The sequence below is a fragment of the Canis lupus genome, chromosome 18 (assembly GCF_003254725.2).
Source record: "Canis lupus dingo isolate Sandy chromosome 18, ASM325472v2, whole genome shotgun sequence".
In the NCBI taxonomy this organism is placed as follows: domain Eukaryota; kingdom Metazoa; phylum Chordata; class Mammalia; order Carnivora; family Canidae; genus Canis; species Canis lupus.
The window spans coordinates 31879053-31898457 of NC_064260.1; the positions used below are offsets into that span (position 1 = coordinate 31879053).

Genomic DNA, 19405 nt, shown 5'->3' on the forward strand with positions numbered 1-19405 from the left:
AAGACTGTCAGGAGAAGGGGATGGGGTAAGCTGTAATGTCAGCCAACACTTCTTAAAACTGGAGGCTCCCTACCAAATTGTGCGTTCCCACTGCAAATCAAGCATTCGCTGCCCGCCCCCCGCCCTTGTTGGCCAAGCCCAGGGCCCTGGCTAATGATGTAGTCTCCAGGGGGATGCTGCGAGCGCAAGGGCTGGCACTTGGCTGTCGGCGGAGGGGCTCGTGGCTGAGGCTCCGACCACCCCCCGTGTGTGGCGTCTAGTGAGTCCAAGCTAATGCCAGGGGCAGAGCCACAGCGGACCGGCCTCCCCTCCATCGTGTGCACCCACGGCCCAGGGCTCACGTGTCTTTCCTCCGTATTAACATTCTGTCTGGGTTCTCCCGTCACACTCAACGGGCCTACCGCGGGCTGTAAATAAGGAGGTGAAGGGCGGGGGGTGGGGGCGCCAAGGAAGGGCTTCTTCTCACACGTGCTGCACAGCAACGGAAGCCAGGTTAATAATAACGTGATCCGAAAAGACCCAAGGAAGATGGGATGTGCCATCGCTTCTCCCCCAGTGAAGAATCCTGCCAGTGGGAGGTGATGGATATTCCAATTCTTCAAAAATCCATCTTTCTAAAAATGTAGATTAAAACTTTCAAAAATAGCCTTGATGCTCCTCCAACTCCTTCCTCCCAGCACACCCCCTCGCCCAGTGGCTTAAGAACACCACGCCAGGAATTTATATTTGGTTCAAATTTGCTTAGCACACCAAGGCTAAATGCAGCTTATGCACTGATCCTACTTCCAAAACCGCTTACTTGTACACGTATGAGAGTCTGTAATGGAATGATTTATGGTTTTCGTTTAGCTCTTTCACTGCTGATTTTCGGAGATCTCTCTAGGGGTGATTATTTTGGGATATTTCTACGTCTGTGAGCTGCACAACTCTTGACAGATGTTAATTCATTCTCAGAGAGCCTCATGTTAACTGATTTACATGTTTCGTTCATTTAAGCATTCAATAGGCACCCAGGAAGCGTCAAGTACGGCGGGGCGTACGAACCTGATTAAGGCAAGGCTTCCGTCCTCAAAGAACTTGTTCTTGCTCTCAGTCACCGTACGAGTCAGGAGACGTGTTGCCACAGTGACCAAGCGTGCTGACGGAACTGAACCTCCTGGTCGGAAGCTACGTCGTGTATGTCTACAAAAGCATCTGTTCTAGCCTTTTAGCAAGAGGGCCTTGCTATTATCCCTGGAGCAGAAATGGCCTTGGCCTCTGTGAATTGCTGGATTCCATCCATCCATCCCCAAAATGGGGCACTAGAAGGTAGGCTGACTCCACAGGGGCAGGGAGTTTTGCGTGTGTGGTTTGTTGTTTTGTTTTTTGTTTTTTTTTTGCTGTCACTAGTGTTTCTCTTTGTAAGTGTATCTACCCAGCTGAGGGCCTTTCCGCCCTTCGTCCAAGTCCCTGCGCACTAGGCCTGCAGGGGCTCTGGTGCCCAAGCTTGACTTCATCTGCAATAGAGCCACTCTGAATTGCCATGCTCTGAACGAGAAGGTGGGGGGCACAGAGCCTGCTTCACAGGGTTCCTGGAAGAAGCCAGCGGGCCAGTAATGTAGGAAAGGTACTTCCTACCCAGTGCTGGGCCCCCACCCCACCCCGTGGGCTCCTGTCCTCTTGCCCAGTGGGCAGAGACATGAGAGACAGGAAGCCCTGGCTGGGTAGAGATGGGGAGACTGGCACTCGGTGAGGGTACAGATCCAGCTTCCAGCAGGTTCCCACAGAGTCACTGGGCAGCTCTGGGCAGGACACAGGTGCATTTTCGGCCTTGGTTTCTTCGCTGTGAAAACATTTTCTTTTTTTTTATAAATTTTATTTATTTATTCATGAGAGACACAGAGAGAGAGGCAGAGACACAGGCAGAGGGAGAAGCAGGCTCCATGCAGGGAGCCCAATGCGGGACTCGATCCTGGGACCCCGAGGTCATGACCTGAGCTGAAGGCAGACGCTCAAACGCTGAGCTACCCAGGTGCCCCTGAAAACATTTTCTTAAACTGAAAACTACCATAAAAAAGGTAAACCATGACTGTAAAGGGAATCAAACAGCATTATTTTATTCAGAGATCCTCTCCTTTGACAACAGAATTCCCGGCTTGAACAATGGGATACAAACATTTAAACAACTGGCCTCTGAGAGCCTCATTACAAAAAGGATAAACTCCCAGGGATAGTATTTTATTTTATTTTGTCATTTTCTTTTATTTTGCTGCAGGGCTAAATATAGGTTAAGGGGGAAAAAAAAGAACTACTGGGATATGCATTCAATTAAATATTTCAAGGAGGATTTGGCCCAACTGGCACTGCTCCTCCACAGCCTTATCTCCTCTGGCTGGAATATCATACTGGCTTTCTGTGGGTGCAAGTTTCCTGCAGGTTTTGGTGGGCAAAGGCCCTGGTGGCTGGCCTGCACACGGAATGGAGGGGTCTGGGAACAAAGACGGGGCGCTTGCAATGTTTCCCACAAAGCGGCAAGTTGGAATTTTATCATGTTCACGTCGCCGCAATGTTCATTCACTACACAGACTTGGGTTTACTCTTTGTGACTCAAGCAAGAAAAAGGAAGGGGGGGTGTGGGGGACAGAGGCTTTTAGTTTTGTCAGACCGCTGCTTATCTGCCTCAGTCACAGCCACTAAAGCAGCGGAGTTAGAAATGCTCCCGCAATGGTCTTATCAACCACGAGCAACATGCGGCAGGGGGGACCACGCATTTTCAAGGGGGTCCCAACCAAAGCCCCGCAGCGGCTGCCGAGGAGAGGCCGAACACTCAGAGAAGGAAGACTCGGGCCTGAGCAGGAGGAGAGGGAGCCAGGCTGGCCCTTCATCACGTCCTGGTCCCCCTGACATGAGGATGGGCTCTTCTTTTGGGAAGAGGCCACAGGACCTTGTCACCTTGATGCCGGGTCCCTGACCTCCCCTTCATCACCGGGCATGTTCACTGGCTCCCACGACCTGCCTCCTTGTCTCACCCACTCTCCTTCCTCACTGTCATGCTGATTCAAGTGGGGGCTCACCCTTCCCTCAACTTCCTCAACTCAAGAAAGTCACAGGCAGCAGCTGTGACTTTTAGTCACGTACTCGTTCCTTTGTTCATTCCACAAAATCTCCAGTGAGCACCCATCACGCAACAAACAGGTGCTCCTCCAGCTGTTGGGGATAAATACGTCGACACAACAAAAATTCCTGCTCTCACCGAACTCACAGGCTAGCAGAGGGAGGCAGACAACAGGTATGATAAATAAACCGGAGAGTATATTGCTTGTCAGAAGGAACGACACAGCCACCAAAGAACTCCGGAGCGTGGGAGGCGGAATGAAGAGTGAACAGGAGTGTGGGTGGGAGGTGTGTTGTAATTACAAGCAGGACAGTCAGGTGGGCGACTCATCGGGAAGGCGAGAAAGAACTGAAGACGGACCCTTGGATGTTTGGAGGAAACATGTTCTAATCGGGAGAAAGAACAAGTGCAAAGGCCCTGGGGTCAGAGAGTCCTGCCCCATTTGAGGAATAGCAGAGGGCTTGTTCTTTAAAACTCAACTGGAAAAAAAAAATAATAAAAAAACTCAACTGGCCACAAAGGGAACGCAGCCGGACAGTAACATTGCTGGAAATACTCTAGCTGAGGCCCCTCTAGGAACTCACACACTGAGCTCCTCCTCATGAAGCCCTGCTGCAGTGGCTTGGTATCAAGTAGAGAAACCAACACAGTGGGTCAGGGCCAGCATCTAAGTCAGACACAGAATTTATTAACCATATCAGGGCACCGCATATAGAACTCATTCCTATCTATGCACCTGACCGTGATGTAAACACTTTCTTATTGTGAGTTGGGGTCAATAGGACTTGAAAGCTAGTGACCAACCCACAGGCTACCTTCTACTAAGCCCCAAGCTGCTTGCCACATGGCAGTATGAACATCTGCCCTAGAGAAATCCAGATTCCTTCCAACACGGGCTCAAGAAGGAGGACACTTCCTCGTCTGGCAGACACTGCCTGTCTCAGGAAGGACCAAAATAGAGACATTCTCGTTCTTCCAGAGACGGACACCCGGCTTCCTGGCCAGGGCTCCCTTTCCTTGCCGTGACCCCGACCCGACCGGGTGGGTTCTAACTCACGGGCAGTCTGCTGACAAGTGTCCTCCCTGGCCTGACCAGTTTGTTCATCTGTTCTCCTGCCCCAAGGACTCACGGCTCACCTGGGATTTGCAAGAAGGTTGACTACAGAAAATGAAATGTAAGCGATCCACGGAAGCGCTACACACTGCTCGTCAGCCGCAATGTGGGAAACTCTTCAGTCAACCACCTCGATTTCTTCTTTTACGACAAAATCAAGTTTGGCAGCCCCCAGAGGCCTGGCTTTATCTGGGCAACTCACTTCTAGTTTTTATAATATGTCCTCCACTAAGCAGGAAATTATTCATGTTCCCATTTAAAGGCGTGAGGGGGCAAAGTTAGGGGTGGGGGCTCTCTCTGACAGCTCCGGGGGTGTGGGAGACTCTGTGCAAAATCTGGAGCCCCCCGCAGGCCCTTACAGCACCGGCAGGAGGACCCCAGACACGGCCCCCTCCCTCCAGCAGGAGACCAACAGATTGCTCTTAATAGAATGTTTTAAATTGCTTAAAATTGCTGCTTCTATTCCAGGCTGAAAATTACAGCCCTTGCTCTCTTTCCCACCCTCCCCCCAGAGCTCCTCGGAGCCCCTGAGGAGATCTGTACTAACAACGACATCATCAACAAAACCCGAGTGTACTTTGTGCGGAGAAAAATATTTGCAGCTTTTCAACCAGATCCAAAGAGGCTGTGACTGACACACAGGTTCTCCCAAACGGATTGAGCCTTCCCTCCCCCTCTCTCTCTGTTTCTTTTTTTTTTTTTTTGGTAAAAAAAATTACCAGCGTGATTTATGTTGCTTTCTGAAAACATTACAAATCAAACGCTAAAAATCTCTGAAACCGTATCGTGCTGAAGATGATGAATGCTGACCTTCCTCCTTTGTCATCCCACCAGTCATGTGGGTGGCGGGAGGTGGGAGGGAGGTGGCTGATGAGTAAGTCACTGTTTCCAAATAATGCTACATCGGAGTAGAGCCCGGAGACTATTCCTCACTTACTCTCCCCCAAGAGAAAGCCTTGTGTGGGTAAACAAACAAAACCCAATCTGTGTTTACTGAAAGATGGTAGGTCTGCAGAAAGCCGTGGTTGGCCGCTCTGAGGGAGAGCTACCCCGGGAAGACCCAAGGTCCCTCAGCTCGTGCTGATGATGACTGACGGGAAGAGGCCCAGCTGCTTCACGTCCTGCCTGCTGAGGCACCTGCCCCCCACCCCCCGCCTGGGGGTCCCGCTGGGCAGAGCCGGACAGCACGTCTGCACAAACTATAAGGGGGGATGGTGGCAGCCCTTGCAGGTAATGAACTGCTTCTGATTCAACCTCGAAGCCCCAACCCAGATGGAAACTACGGGACTTTTCTATCCCTCCAAGTGCCTGGAGGTCAGTGAGATCATATCCACTCACCACTTAGTTCTCAGCTAACAGGGCTTTGGACGCCTGGGTGGCTCGGGGCTTGAGCGTCTGTCTTCGGCTCGGGGCGTGATCCCGGGTGTCCTGGGATCCAGTCCTGCATCGGGCTCCTCGCAGAGACCCTGCTTCTCCCCTGCCTGTCCTGTGTCTCTGCCTCTCTCTGTGTGTCTTTCAGGAATAAATAAAAATCTTTTAAAGAAATGTATAAATTAAATAAATAAATAAAAAGCCAGGGCTTTTTGACCTGGGCTGTACACTGGAATTGCAAGGCCCCATCCCAGACCGGCAGTCCACACCTGGGGGTGGCCCTGGCATCTGCGTTGTAAGGAACAGCTCCCTGGGCGATCCTAATGTGCATCCAGCACTGAGAATGGCTGAAGAGGCAGAGGGCCAGGCGTGACTTGTTGGGGAACGCAGTCTGCTCACCTCCCGGTTCTTTCTCATAGAGCCCTGCAGGTGGCCTCCTGGCCACCCGTGCAGCGCCTCGAGGCTGGGAGGAAGACAGGCTGGGGACTTTCAAGGGCCTCGGCTAGACTCCCACAGCAGATTTTTACAGTCCGCACGTCCCACTCCTCTATTTTCCACTGTAAAAATATTCCTGACCGTCTACTGCAAGCCCAGATACCCCTGACCGCACAGGGGAGAACGAGAGGCCCCTTCCTTCTCCTCAAGGCATGGATATGAAAAGGATGAGAATAAGCCACCCCAACATACGCCGCTTTGGAGTGAAGATTATTTTGAGCAGAAGGCAACTAAGGAAAGGTAGACATGGGAAGAGCTCAGTGCCTGCCCCCATCTGCCTAAAAGCAGGGCGTAGATTCCCTTCTGGAAAGGTGACATCATCTCCCCTGTGAAGTGTCCTCCACTCTTACAGCAAGCAGAGAATTTCTAACCACCAGAGACAGAGAAGGCACTGAGATGAGTCTATATAAACACCCTTTACTAAATAACCCTTATCTATCATTAGTTTCCCATATTTTTGAACAAGCTATGTAATAAGAGAACTTGCTCACCATTTGCAAAGCACCTCAGAAAGCCAGCAGCCATCCCCAAGTGTTGGCTCTATGTATATACCCTATTCCTATTCCCAAATGCAATGAAATATGTGTTAACAAAATTAAAAACAGGAAATGGCCATTTAAGTACATTAAACATGTGTTTTTTTTTTTTTTAATTTAAGAAAATCCAAGAAGAAAATTTGGATTGTTCTTTTTCCTCTCAAAGCAATTAATTATTTCACTCATCACTTAGTTTGGGTTATTTTTGAGTTTTCATATCTAAGAATTTTATATTGTCAGCCTTCCCGTGATGAAGATACGAAATGTACCTCAAATAAAAAACAAATAAATACAAATAACAAAGAAAACAAAACCTAAAAAAAAAAAAATGCTTTGGATTTTTCTTTTCCATGAAGTCCTCACGCACATTAAATTAAATATAAAATATTAATATTAATAACATTTTTTTTCCTGCTAACCTGTCCTGTGTCTATTTAATTTGCAGGCCTCCGTGAATCACCTAAGAAGGTACAGTTTTTTTTTTCCCTTACACTCTTGGACAGTCCTAAGTATTCTGCATTCTCTGCTTCTCTCACTGAATCCTTACCACCAACCTATGAGATAGTTATCATTGTGCCCATTTTGCAGGGGAAGAAACCCGAGCTCAGAAACATTAAGCAGCCGTCCAGGGTCACGAAGTGAGGAACGACAGCGGTCTGACGTGTTCCGAACCTCAGAGCCAGACTGCGGAGAAAACGGGCCACAGAAATGAACTCAGGAGCAGAGGCGTAAGTCAACACAGCTCCTACTTTAACGGGGTTGTCTCAAAACAGAGGTTTTAGTTACAATTCTTTAAACAAGAGAAGAAGAAACTCAAATAATTTAGAATTCTTAATGACATTTTGAGGCATAGCTTCAAACACCCTGAATAAATAATGAATGTCACCGAAAGGACACAGAGCAGAGAGGCTGAATCACATGCAGGCAGTGCCAAGAGCAGACTGAAAAAAGCAAATACTTGACAGCACGCTCTGTGGGTTGTTAACAACATCTGAAAATCTTTCTAGATCAGCAGATTTCCTAGACAGCCACGATCTACTGTGAGGAGCCTGTCAGCCACCAGCTAATTCCTGATCAATGAGAAACCAAAGGATGGCAAATAGACCAGTTCGGATGTGGAAGAGTTGTGGGTCTGAGGTCAAAGGCCACCCATTTCCTAGCAGAGTCCAGACTAAGCGGGGAGCGGGGAGCAGGGAAGGAGGACGACGTATAGGACTGAGGAGGAGGAAAGAAGGGAGAGAAAGAAGCACAAAGACAGACAGACCGCCTGAGCCTGAAGACAGGACAGGCACTGAGGAGAGGCACTTGTGGTAGGAGGCTGCGGGGCAGCTGCCTGGGGTCAGCTGGTGATCCGTCCATTCATCACGGAAAACTCTGACTCAGACGAGGCTGCCATTGGATGGACACAGTCGTCCTGTGCCCTAATCACTCGGCCGCTTAATAAAGTACCATAGACCAGGTGGCTTATGAACAACAGAAATGTGTTTCTAAATTGGCTGGGGAGCCTGGAAGTCCCAGATCCGGTGCTGGTATGTCTGGGTCCTGGTGAGAACCCCCTTCTGGGCTGCACATTGCTGAATTTTCACGTAGCCCCACGGGAAAAAAAGACAAAAAGCTAGCTCTCTGGCCTATTCTTACAAGGGCACTAATCCCACTCATGAGGGCTCCACCCTCATGACCCAATCACGTCCTAAAGGCCCCACCTCCTCATATAATCGCACTGAGATCACGGTTTCAACATACGAATTGGGGGGGGGGGGAGGAAATGCGAACACCTCGTCTTATTAAAGTTTATTTTAGTACTCTCCACACCCAGTGTGGGGCTCAAACTCATGCCCCGGAGATCAAGACTCTTGCTCTTCCAACCCAGCTGGCCCCTCAAACATCTCTGAGCCGGCCCCTCAAACATCTCTTAATGCTCTGACACAGGTTGGCAGACGACCAGGATGGAGGGTGAGACATGCAGCGGACTCCTGGCGAGGTTACCAGCTTGACCCCGGCTATGGATCCTGGTAAGGGTTTGCACAGGAGGGTAGAGGTGCGTTCTTTGGTCAGTTCAGTTCAGGACACGCTGGTTAGACAACGTTCAACAGATTTCTTTTCAGCAGGGTTTCTCTGAGGCTCTTGTGTGATCTCTAGGAGCAGGACAGTAGCTCCCAAGTTTAGGTGACGACGGGTGGAGCGCTGTAGATGCGGGGCTACAAAGGCAGGGCCTTAGGAAAGCTACTAGGGCGCCGAAGGAACTGGCGAGGCCTGAGGGCCCCTGAGCTGTGCCATGGGGGGGGTCTTGTCCTCTCCTGCACACTAAAGGGGAGAGTCGTCATTTATCCACTCAGCCTCACCTGCAGCTGGGCAACCTGGGTGGTGGTAGCAGGATGACTATTTCTCCACGTTTCATTTCACCGGGCATTTAAAGTGTGACTTCCAGCGGGTGTGATATTCTCAGAGACCAAAACTGGGCCTCCGTCTGATGACTGACACTGAACAAATGCCAGAAATGAGGAACAGCAGGGTCTCAGGGACAACTGAGTGGTGGAGATGAAACCAGAATCGGGGTTCCGGACCCTCAGCCTGAGCTCCTCCCCCTGCGCTGGCTGACCCTCCTCCCTGCTCATTTACTACTGAAGGTGCAACTCCAACCAATGTTTAAAAATTTAAGAGGATCTGTGTCCTTGCACTGCAGGGGAGGCAGTAAATCCCACCTTCCCGTGGCTGCCCAGCCTCCTGTTGGTCTCCGATGACACTTCCACATTATTTATCCTGTAAAAGAAACATTAACAAGAAAGCAAGCCAGAGAAACTCCCCAAGGCTGGGAGGGTAAATGGCTGCCCACCACTGGAGCAGACAAATATGCAAATGGTGTTGCCCTCCCTTCTCCTTTGTTCAAGAGGCAGAGGAGCAAAAACACAGCATAAAGGGAGCTTTTGGGAAATGGGTCATTGGGATTGTGAGGAGATGCTCCACTTACCCATTCAAAACGAGAGACTGGCTAATTAGATCATGTACTTGGAAACTGGGTCTACTTTTTTTTTTTAAGACTTTATTTATTCATTCATGAGAGACACAGAGAGAAACAGAGAGGCAGAGACACAGGCAGAGGGAGAAGCAGGCTCCACGCAGGGAGCCCAATGTGGGACTCGATCCCGGGACCCCAGGATCACGCCCTGGGCTGAAGGCAGCGCTAAACCACTGAGCCACCTGGGCTGCCCTGGTTCTACATTTGTAACAACTTCACAGACTGACCCAAAAAGAGACAAACCAAGGTAATCCAGAAGGAAGCCTCAGTGCCCCTGGGGGGAGAAGGAGGCTCACTGGTAGGTCTGGGTGGATAAGCCAGCAGACAGGAAAGGAGGTCTGGGTAAAGTGGAGATAACCCCCAAGGCTTTCAATCGAAGGTTCTCTTCTACAACAACCCGAGGTCAGTCAGTGGGCACATGCAGGAACTCACATGGAATTTACACACCACACTTGACGATACCCCTAACTCCCCCGGCCCCACCTGGCCCCACCTGGCTCCAGGTGCTTCCCGCAGCGACACAAGGTAGCATGTATTTACTCTTGGGGGCATACATTCCACACATGTTTACTGTGGGTCGTCTACTTCCTGGGAGGCCCTGTTCTCAGAAGCATTGACAACACAGAACTCCTGCACTCAAAGCTCGCGCTGGTCAAGCATCTCCTCTAGGCCTGGCATCTCACTGAGTCCTCAAGTATTAACACCCCCTTTGTTGGGGACCTGGAGGTGCCGAGCAGGGACATAACTTACCCCGAACACAGAGTAAATGACAGAGTCAGGGCTGGAGCCACATAAGCAGGACTCCAAAGTCTTCATTCACAAGCCCTAATCATTCATGCCTCTCTTAGGAGAAGAAAAGACTGATTGTGCCCTGGACCTGAACTCATTTCCTCCTGGGTTAGAGATCCCCCAAGACCACACCCGGGTGTGACAGTTCACTAGGAGGACTTGTGGGATTCAGCAGTTAGTTGTACTCACGGTTGTAGTTTATTACAGGATAGAAAGCAAAATGAGCAATGGGAAAAGGTCTGTGGGGCAAAATCTGGGGGAAACCAGATGCAAGCTTCCAAGACTCCTCCTTTTAAAAAATATTTTATTTATTTGAGAGAGAGAGAGAGAGAGAGAGAGCGCGCATGAATGGGGCAGGAAGGGCAGAGGGAGAGGGAGAAGCAGGCTCTCCCCTGAGCAGGGAGCCCAACCTGGGGCTCAATTCCCAGGACCCCAGAATCATGACCTGAACTAAAGGCAGATGCTTAACTGGCTGATCCAGGTGCCCTTCAAGAGCCTTCCCAGTGGAGGCACCCAGGATATACTTAATTCCCCTAGCAATGAGGTGTAACAACACAGGAGAAATACTCTGCATCGGGGAAGCTCACTGGAGGCCCGCTACCCAGGGTTTTCACTGGGGCTGGTCACGTAGGCACCCTCTGCCTAGCCCATGCCACAGTTCCAGGCTCTCCAGGATAAACCACGCTGTCTGTGCAAACACATGAGGCCCAGGGAGCCTCGGGGCGGGGGGGGGGGTTAGTTCCCTCAGGAGGCGTCTAGAAAGTCAGTATTCCTTGACTCTGCCCCTTGGTAGTGTGCTTAGCAATGGGGAATCTGATGGGCTGGCCTGGGAAGAGATGACACTGGAGACATCAGTCACTCTGGGGTCAACCCCTCAGAGTCACCCAGCTGCAGGGGTTAGGGTCAAGTCTAAGAAACTCTCAGCACCCCCAGTCCCCTAGTTTATGATCCAGACTCCCCTTGTGATGCTACCAAGAGATAACAGACTTAAGTGTCCCAGGCTTTGCAGGAGAGGAATTGTATATTTTGCTTCTTTCAGCTCTTATTGATTTTAAAGCCTGACCTATTCATTTGAACCCACGCTAATAATGCCAGAGCCTCTACAACTGCGTAAGTGGTACTCGACAGGATGAATGGTTTTGGCCAATGAGCATTTATTAAGTTCAAAGGAAGAGAGGGGAGATTACAAAGGAATCAGATGTGGGACCCTGATCCCACAAGGTTTAGCATCTATTAGAAGGGTAATCGAATGTCAAGGAAAGAACATGGGCTTTGGAAACAGACCTGAGTTCATTACTGCCCAGCCCCATCACTTAGCGACTATGTAGCTTTGGGCAAGAAACTTAACCTGTGTAGTCTCAGTTTTCTCATCTGTAAAATGGAGAGGACAGCATCCACCTCCCAGGGCTGAGATTATCTACATAAGGGTGTGGCGGTGTGAGCAGCAGTGCCTCTGTCCTGCATTCGACACCAATGGAGGCCCCCAAAGGCGTGCACGGTGGCAGCCCTGGCCATGTACGTGTCACGTGTGCTTCACCAATGGTGTGGTGCTCTTATACTACTGTCGTTGGTGCTACTGCATGAGTCCGTAACCCAGGAGAGTTCTCATCTGAGCCGTGATGGAATTCTGAAGTCACTCCCAGATGTGATCATGGTTCACCAAAAGGAGACGTGCGAATTCAAGTTTGAAAGCTGGAGATCTTTTGCCTGGCTGCATCTGGAAGCACATTCCAGGAAGAGGGAAAGGCATGAGCCAAAGGTGGAAAGCCAAGGAGCACCTACAGGCAACGGTGAAGAGTACAGATCTGGGTAATCTTCACTATTGAGCAAGAAGCTTGGCTTTAGGGATGCCCAGGTGGCCCAGTGGTTGAGCATCTGCCTTTGTTCAGCCCAGGGCATGATCCCTAGGTCCTGGGATCGAGTCCACATCAGGTTTCCCACAGGGAGCCTGCTTCTCCCTCTGCCTACATCTCTGCCTCTCTCTCTGTGTCTCTCATGAATAAATAAATAAAATCTTTAAAAAAAAAACAAAAGAGCTCAGCTTTATGCAGTGGGCAGAGAAAGTAAAGATTAGGACTGGGTGTGAGTGAAGGGGACTGGAGGTGGGGAGCAGAGGGCAGGGAGCCCCAGTAGGAAGCTACAGTGGAGGCAGGACACACAGGCAATTCAGCTCCCATAGTGGGGTTCTAAAAGGATCAATTCAGGCCTCATTCATTCAGCAAATAATGTTCTCAGTCCTGGGATGGGTGGTGTCCGGGCAGGCATGGCCACTAGGAGGTGGTACAGCTCCTCCCCGGCGGTTGTGATGCTCCAGAGTTCGCAGGTAAATGACACCTACCAGCAGCCACAGTGCTAATTTCAAGAAAGCTGTTTCTGGGAATGGAAAAGGATCTCCTGCTCTTGCCCCTCCTCTACTGCACTCCCCAGCTCCATCACATCCCCCCAGGCCTGATGTACAGAAAAGCTGCACTGTAAAGACGAAGCAGAGCTTTAGGCGGGGGGCTGTGGGGAGACAGGTGCAGGCCCCCCACAGGATCCCCTGCTCTCAGCGAGGACAGCACCTGCCTCGACACCACCGGCCCTAAGGCAGCTCTGGCTGTGCACACGCCCTTCCCACCCAGTGGCTGAGTCCCGGGCGATGGCTTTCTTCCCAATTATTGTCTGCGATGAGCGAGGCAGGGCTGTGGAGGGCTGCAGGGCGTGGACCCGAGCACCTGCCAGAAGCAGACACGCGGCTCATTTTTAACGAGAAGTAAACAGGAGCAGGGGTCAGACTCAAACTCTCTCCCTCGGGCTCCTCTCTCACCAGCCTGCGGATACTGCCATGCAAGGTCGGCACAAGATAGTGTCTCTGGACTCACCTGTCTTTCTAGGGCCTTCCAACTTGGGTTATTTTGTCCTTTGCTATTTACCACATGCTGACACTTTCCTCTTTGGTTTTCCTCTTGCTTCTGCCAACTTAATTTTGTCCAGGACAAAATTTGCTTCTCCAGGCTCTTTTCCACTCTCTTACAGATTTGATTTGAGATTTCGTCTCCTCATGTCTGTACAGAGTCCCTGGACACTGTGTCTCCTCCCCACACCGTCCTGAATGCCGGCTCACTACCAAGGAGCCCACAGAAAGCCCATCTTCCCAGGCCCCCCAAATGAGGTTAGATACTCCCTTCATCTGCCACGTTGGTTCTCAACACAACTCCCCAGCTGGCCTTGGTCTATTCCTCTTTTTAGGCTCTGAGATTCTTGAGGGCTCACATCTTATTTCTCTTTACAATCCCAGGGCACATCATGGCGAACGGTGCACAGGAGGTGCCAACGACGCTAGCTGAACGGATGGTTCAGCGGAGGGATAAATGAGGGTCCATTTCGCTGACTTCAGTTGCCCCTTCCAGAGCACCTACCACCACAATCTATCACAAAAGCTTTGAGCTAAAATGTTATTTCAATTCATTACCAATGCTGTCTGCTGACCTCAGCCAGGGGGACCCATACTTCACAGGGCCGGTGATGTGCAGGCAGAAGACAACTGAATTCTCCATGTCCTTCAGAACCTGGGAGATAAGGTTTGGGAGCCTTGCTGGGGTGGAGTCATCCCAGTGCAGCATCCTCTGCCACTGCATGTGCCAGGGGTCACCAGGACCCAGCATCCAAGAGATTGGAAGACCCTACGATGGCCCTGTCACCTTCCTCTTCTTCCATCTCTCAGACCTCCGCTTACACCTCCAACCCCTTCGGTTTCACACACCTCTCATCACAACTACCTAAGACTCACGCCTTCCCTTGGGCCCCACCAGTAAACATAATCATCAGAAGGATCTCCCCAAAGCAGGCAGTGAGAGAAAAATAATACAGGTCCTTGATGTCACAGCTAAGGAACGGAAAAGCTGGATCTGCCAGTGAAGGAATGGAGATGCCCCTTGAGTCAGCACCAAAACTCAGAGAGGAAATAGAGTCCAAGTGCATGAGGACGGGGGAGGCTAAGCCTCCACACACATTCCCTCCGTTTTAACCCCTGAAACAATGGGGGAGGAGTTCAAACCCAAATGACACGGGGGTGGAAGACAATGAGCATGCACGGCATCACTGTTCCCCAATTTATAGTTTTCTTTTCACTCTTCTGTGTTTTCTAGAATCCCCGTACCAGACTGTACCACTTACAATAGAAGAAAAAGAAAAAGATATTAATGGACGCAGGGAGGGAAAGGAATAAAAAAACAGGCACTAGGGACCCAAGCTGACGGCTCACCGTCGCGCCGCCGCAGGGCACACGGGAAGCTGGGTACCGCTTGGCAGGGCTGGGAGAGGTCAGAGTCACAGGACCTGGGCGTGAAGTCATCTGCAGCGTTCCATCAGCGAGACCACAGCCATCGGCTGGGATATTTGGAACACACGTACCATGTTAGGAATCTCTGGTGACTTGAAAAATGCACAGGATGCTGTGGGTAATGGGTTGGATTGTGTCCTCCACAAAGGTATGTCCAAGTCCTCACCGGTGTAACCACGAATGTGACCTTATTTGGAAATAGGGTCTATGCAGATGTAACTGGGTGAAGGTCTGAGAGATGAGATCATTCTGGATTTAGGGTGGGCCCTCAGTGCCATGACCAGAGTCCCGTAGGAGTAAGGACGGGGAGATGTGAGGCACAGAGACACACGTATGGAAGGAGGTCAGATAAAGATAGAAGCCAAGAGCGATCTAAGGTCTACAGGCTAAGCAATGCCAAGGATTGCCGGAAGCAACCAGAAGCTAGGAGACAGGCTTGGATCAAATTCTCCTTCACGGCCTCTGGAAGGAACCCATCCTGGTGACGCTCTGACTTTGGGCCTCTGGCCTCCAGGACTGTGAAAAGAATACATTCCTGTTATCTTAAGCTACTGAGATGAGCGAGGGGTCCTTTGTGGTCACGTATGGCCACCCTGGGAAACCAACCCACTAGGACAAGCAGAAGCAGCTCCCAGAACTGTTCACAGGATGGTTTCAGTGACGTAGAAGAACTGGGCGGCAGGCGCGTCTTACTACTTATACTGAGAGAGAAAACGTCATTAAATGCACGAGCCATCTGCCATTTTAGCACCGAAGATTTGCAAACAGCAAAACGCTGCTACCTGCGTGAGGGTTCTTACTCACTAGACGTCTGATCTCCAAAATAATCTGGGGAGGTGAGAGCACTGGGGACAGACGTTATACTAATGAGCAGCTGGAGGGGGATCAAGAAATCGAGCTGGTGGCTGAGTCTGCACACAAATTTGGGTCTCTTGGTGCATCTCACCAGCTGCCGTCCATGTGGCCATCTCACTTAGCTGCTGTGCACTGAATTGTGTCGTCCCCTCCACCCCCAAATCCACATGTTGAAGTCCTAACCCCCAGCACCTCAGGATGTAGGCGTGGTTGGAGATGAAGGTCTTTAAGAAGGGATTATGTTAAAATGATGTCTTTAGCCGGGCCCTACTTGTGTCTATGCTGACTGGGGTCCTTATAAAAAGAGGAAATTGGGGAACACAGGAAAAGAAACACAGCAGATGCACACACGTACAGAGGGAAGACCACGCGAGGAAACAGAGAGAAGGTGGCCGTCTGTAAGCCAGGGAGAGAGGCCTCAGAAGAAGCCTGACCGTGATCCTGGATGTCTAGTCTCCAGCATTAGGAAAATATAATTTCTGTTGCTAAGCCTTGCCACCTGGGGTCCTGTGTTATGGCAGCCCAAGCTAACCACGGCTCTTACGGAGGCTGCAACACAGGTCTTTTTGCCCGTTTTTCCTTTTCCGGTGGCATCCTCTCGGGACTCAAACAGCAAGCAGCAAAATGCATAATTCCCAGCTACAGGATTCTTCTACCCCGTGAGGTTATTTCCAGGCCAACAGTAACAGCCAAGGCTTCTGGAAAATCCATCTTCTGCAGAAGGTCCGCCAAGCCCAGTGGGAAGGTGAAGTGGTCAAAGCCACACCTGCTAGACTTTCCAGCCTCCGGTGGTTTCTCATTTAGAGCCACAGGCCACCGATGGTGCAGGGTGGGGTTTGGTTTTCTTTTTGGCGGAAAGGGTGGGAGGCTCCTGGCTGGCTCGGTTGGTAGAGCACGCAACTCTTGATCATCTCAGAGTCCTGAGTTCAAGCCCCACACTGGGCACAGGGTCTACTTAAAAAAACCAAACCAAATCAAATCAAAACCAAACAAACAACCAAACAAACAAAAAAACCCCCAAAAAAACCAAAAACGAAAATTAAAAAATCTCTGTGATTTCTCTTTCAGGCCAGGGGATGCTTTGCGACTTTTAGACAGGGGAAGCAAGGCTGCAAGAGGTGGGTGTGATAGGCTCTGGAAGAGAACAGGGTTCGGACACTGGTTTCAATCACTCCAGTGCTTTCAAGCAAACCGCTTCCCCAAGTTGAGACTCAGTTTCCGCTGGGTGTGGGTCTATAATGTCAAGCACTCAGCACAGTGCCCACCACACAGGAGGTGCTACTTTTTATGCGTATTAGTGGAAAGGCTGCATGGATTTGGCTCCTTTTTCAATGGTATTCGGAGCCCACTGGGTAACCTGGCCTTTCCCCTCTGCGGTGACAGGAGACTGGGGCCGGGTTTTTGCGTGACCGCACCGTGCATCTGAATTTCCATTCTCGGCCTTTAAAGATCAACAACCTTCATACACAAATTCCAACCTCTGAGGCCTTTCGACAAATGGGAAGATGCAGCAATCCACAGAGCACCCCCTCCACGGCAGCGTGCGCCGGCAGTGAGGTGCGGCCTGCCCTCCCACGTGCACGGGTCCCCCCGGCCGGCCACACCACTGCCCACCTGCTCGGCCTCCGTGCACCTGACTCAAGGTCAATGTGTCCGTATGACTCCAGGGGCAGCAAGAAGGGGGCAGGAACCAGGCAGCGGGGGCCGCGTGCACCGCCATCAAGGCAGCGAATCCTCACCCGCTTTGCTGAAAGGTGGTGTAGCCGGCGTTCGGAGTTAATGATGAGCCCCATTTAAAGGAGGCAGGTGAACAAGTTGTACTATTAACATTTCCGCCTCAAGACGTCAGCAGTAGCTATTAAACTGATCATGATCACAATTACAGCGGAATTACAGAGCCGCACAGACAGACAGATGGATTTTCTTGCATCTAAGCCCTTTTTGTGTAGCTCACTTAACAAATCCGGCAGGGCTGTCTGAGTGAGGTCTAGACTGTCGTCCGCCCTTTCATTGAGGACAAATAGCAAAGAGAGGCTGGGGGTGTTCCTGAGCTCAGAGCGGCTGACAGGCGGCCAGGGGTGCTTCCCAGAGCCCCCACCCTGCCCAGCACCCGGGGGAGGCCTCCCCACAGAGTCAAGGAAGGAGGAGGCCTACGAGCAAGGAACAGAGATTTATTTTTTCTCAGAAAAATGGAACAAATTAGCTCCTGCACATCCTATCTGAGATTCGAGGAAAGGTCCCAATCGTAAGGCTTGGAAAAAAAAAATCACTGATGCTGCAATTTCACAGAGCAAATCAATACTGCAGCTTAAATGAGAATTTATTGCCTTCAGAAATGCAGATGAGGCTATGCTTGGAGTCTCAGCCTGCCCTCCACCCAGGTCTGCGGACTTCCCAGGGCTCCAGCTGGGTCCTGTTCAGGTAAGGGAGGACTCCGTGCAGACCAAGCCTGGCTCCTCTGGCTGGGGGGACCCGGCTCCGCCACACGTTGCCATAGAAACCACTATCTGAACACCCTGCCCTTCATCTCTCTGTACTGGGTAGCCCACATCCCTTCCTCCCCCGACCCTGCTCCTTTTATTGACCAACACCTTACCCCCACCCCACCCCCCAGCCCCCCTTTCCCCTTGAACTCTGGGCTCGGACTACACCGCAGCCCAGAGCTGCTCGGAGCATGCGAGCCCCTGGACCTCGGGACAGCTGTCCTGGCTTCCTGGAGGGAAGCATCCACCCTCCCACGGCCTCCCCAAGCCTTCCAAGACGCATGTAAAAATCCAATCCTCCGCTCTCTCTTTACTTTTATCTTTGCTGTGTGCTCTGGGGAGTTTTCACAAAACAAACGAACATGAACTTCAAGGTATGGAGAGTGTAAATCACTGCCAATCCTCCCAGGCCTCCAAAGGCTACAAACGCCACTTAGCCAAGGACCAAAGAAAAGCCCAACGGGTGATTATTCTTATTAAATAAACACTACCCTCCCTTCACCTTGCATCCTGCTCCATAGAGCATTTTCACCTCTATTAACACCATCAGATCCTGAGGACAGCCGGGCTGGAGAGGCAGGGCAGGTACATGTATCTCTTCCTTTGTTGGGGGGTGGGGGTGGGGTGGGGGGCACAATTGACAAAAAACATACAAAGGGTTTGGGTTTTTGTTTTGTTTTGTTTTGTTTTGCTGTTCTTGAGGGTTAAGTTTTGGTTTCCTTTCCTTTTGTTTTTATTTTGCCTTTCCTTTTTGTCTTTTCATGTAGACCAGGTATTTGAAAGGGCGGATAAAGGCTAAAGGTGGAATATGCAGCTTATTTATATATCTTGGGGGGAAGCTTTTGCCTTGGATGGGAAATGCAATCATGGGTTCCGCAAGCCATGGCTGCACACTCACCCTTTGCCTTTCCCTCCAATCAGGACCTATTGTTTCGCCTTTCAAATATGGGAATATACCAGCTCTTTCCATATGAAAGAATTCTCCTTATTTAAATAAAAAAATTCTTTTAAAAAAGAAAAAAGTATACAGAAGAAAAATTTAAAAATAAAAACGTGTGTGTGCGTATTCATATTCAACAGTACCAGTATTAAAAAAAAACTAGCTAGCAATCGTCACTTTCTAGTCATTAAAAAAATATTCTTATCCAGCCACTCTCAACGGCACTGTCTGCCCATCCCCCACCCCGCTGACTCTGTCTTCCATTTCTTGAGTATTGTTTTGCAACTTTAAAGTCCATTTTTAAATGCTTTCACATATACATTTATGCCTCTAATCAATATACAGCACTGGTTTGCGTATGTTTTTTAAAGCACACACGATTGCACGATAA

General features: G+C 50.4%; 1 protein-coding gene and 2 long non-coding RNA genes across 5 annotated transcripts in view; 1 reads left to right on the forward strand and 2 right to left on the reverse strand.

Moving 5' to 3' along the window:
* Positions 1-19405, reverse strand: part of LDLRAD3 (low density lipoprotein receptor class A domain containing 3) — a 232808-nt gene that overhangs the window by 52092 nt on the left and 161311 nt on the right. The gene's annotated exons all lie outside the window — the stretch shown is intronic.
* On the forward strand, positions 804-18685 carry LOC112663489 (uncharacterized). The gene is made up of 4 exons (XR_003139289.3): positions 804-1308; positions 7199-7338; positions 8540-8622; positions 13693-18685. It is a non-coding gene; the product is annotated as an uncharacterized LOC112663489 (long non-coding RNA).
* Positions 11550-13778, reverse strand: LOC118351326 (uncharacterized). Its single transcript, XR_004806573.2, has 2 exons — positions 13033-13778; positions 11550-12132 (listed from the first exon to the last, which is right to left on the reverse strand). It is a non-coding gene; the product is annotated as an uncharacterized LOC118351326 (long non-coding RNA).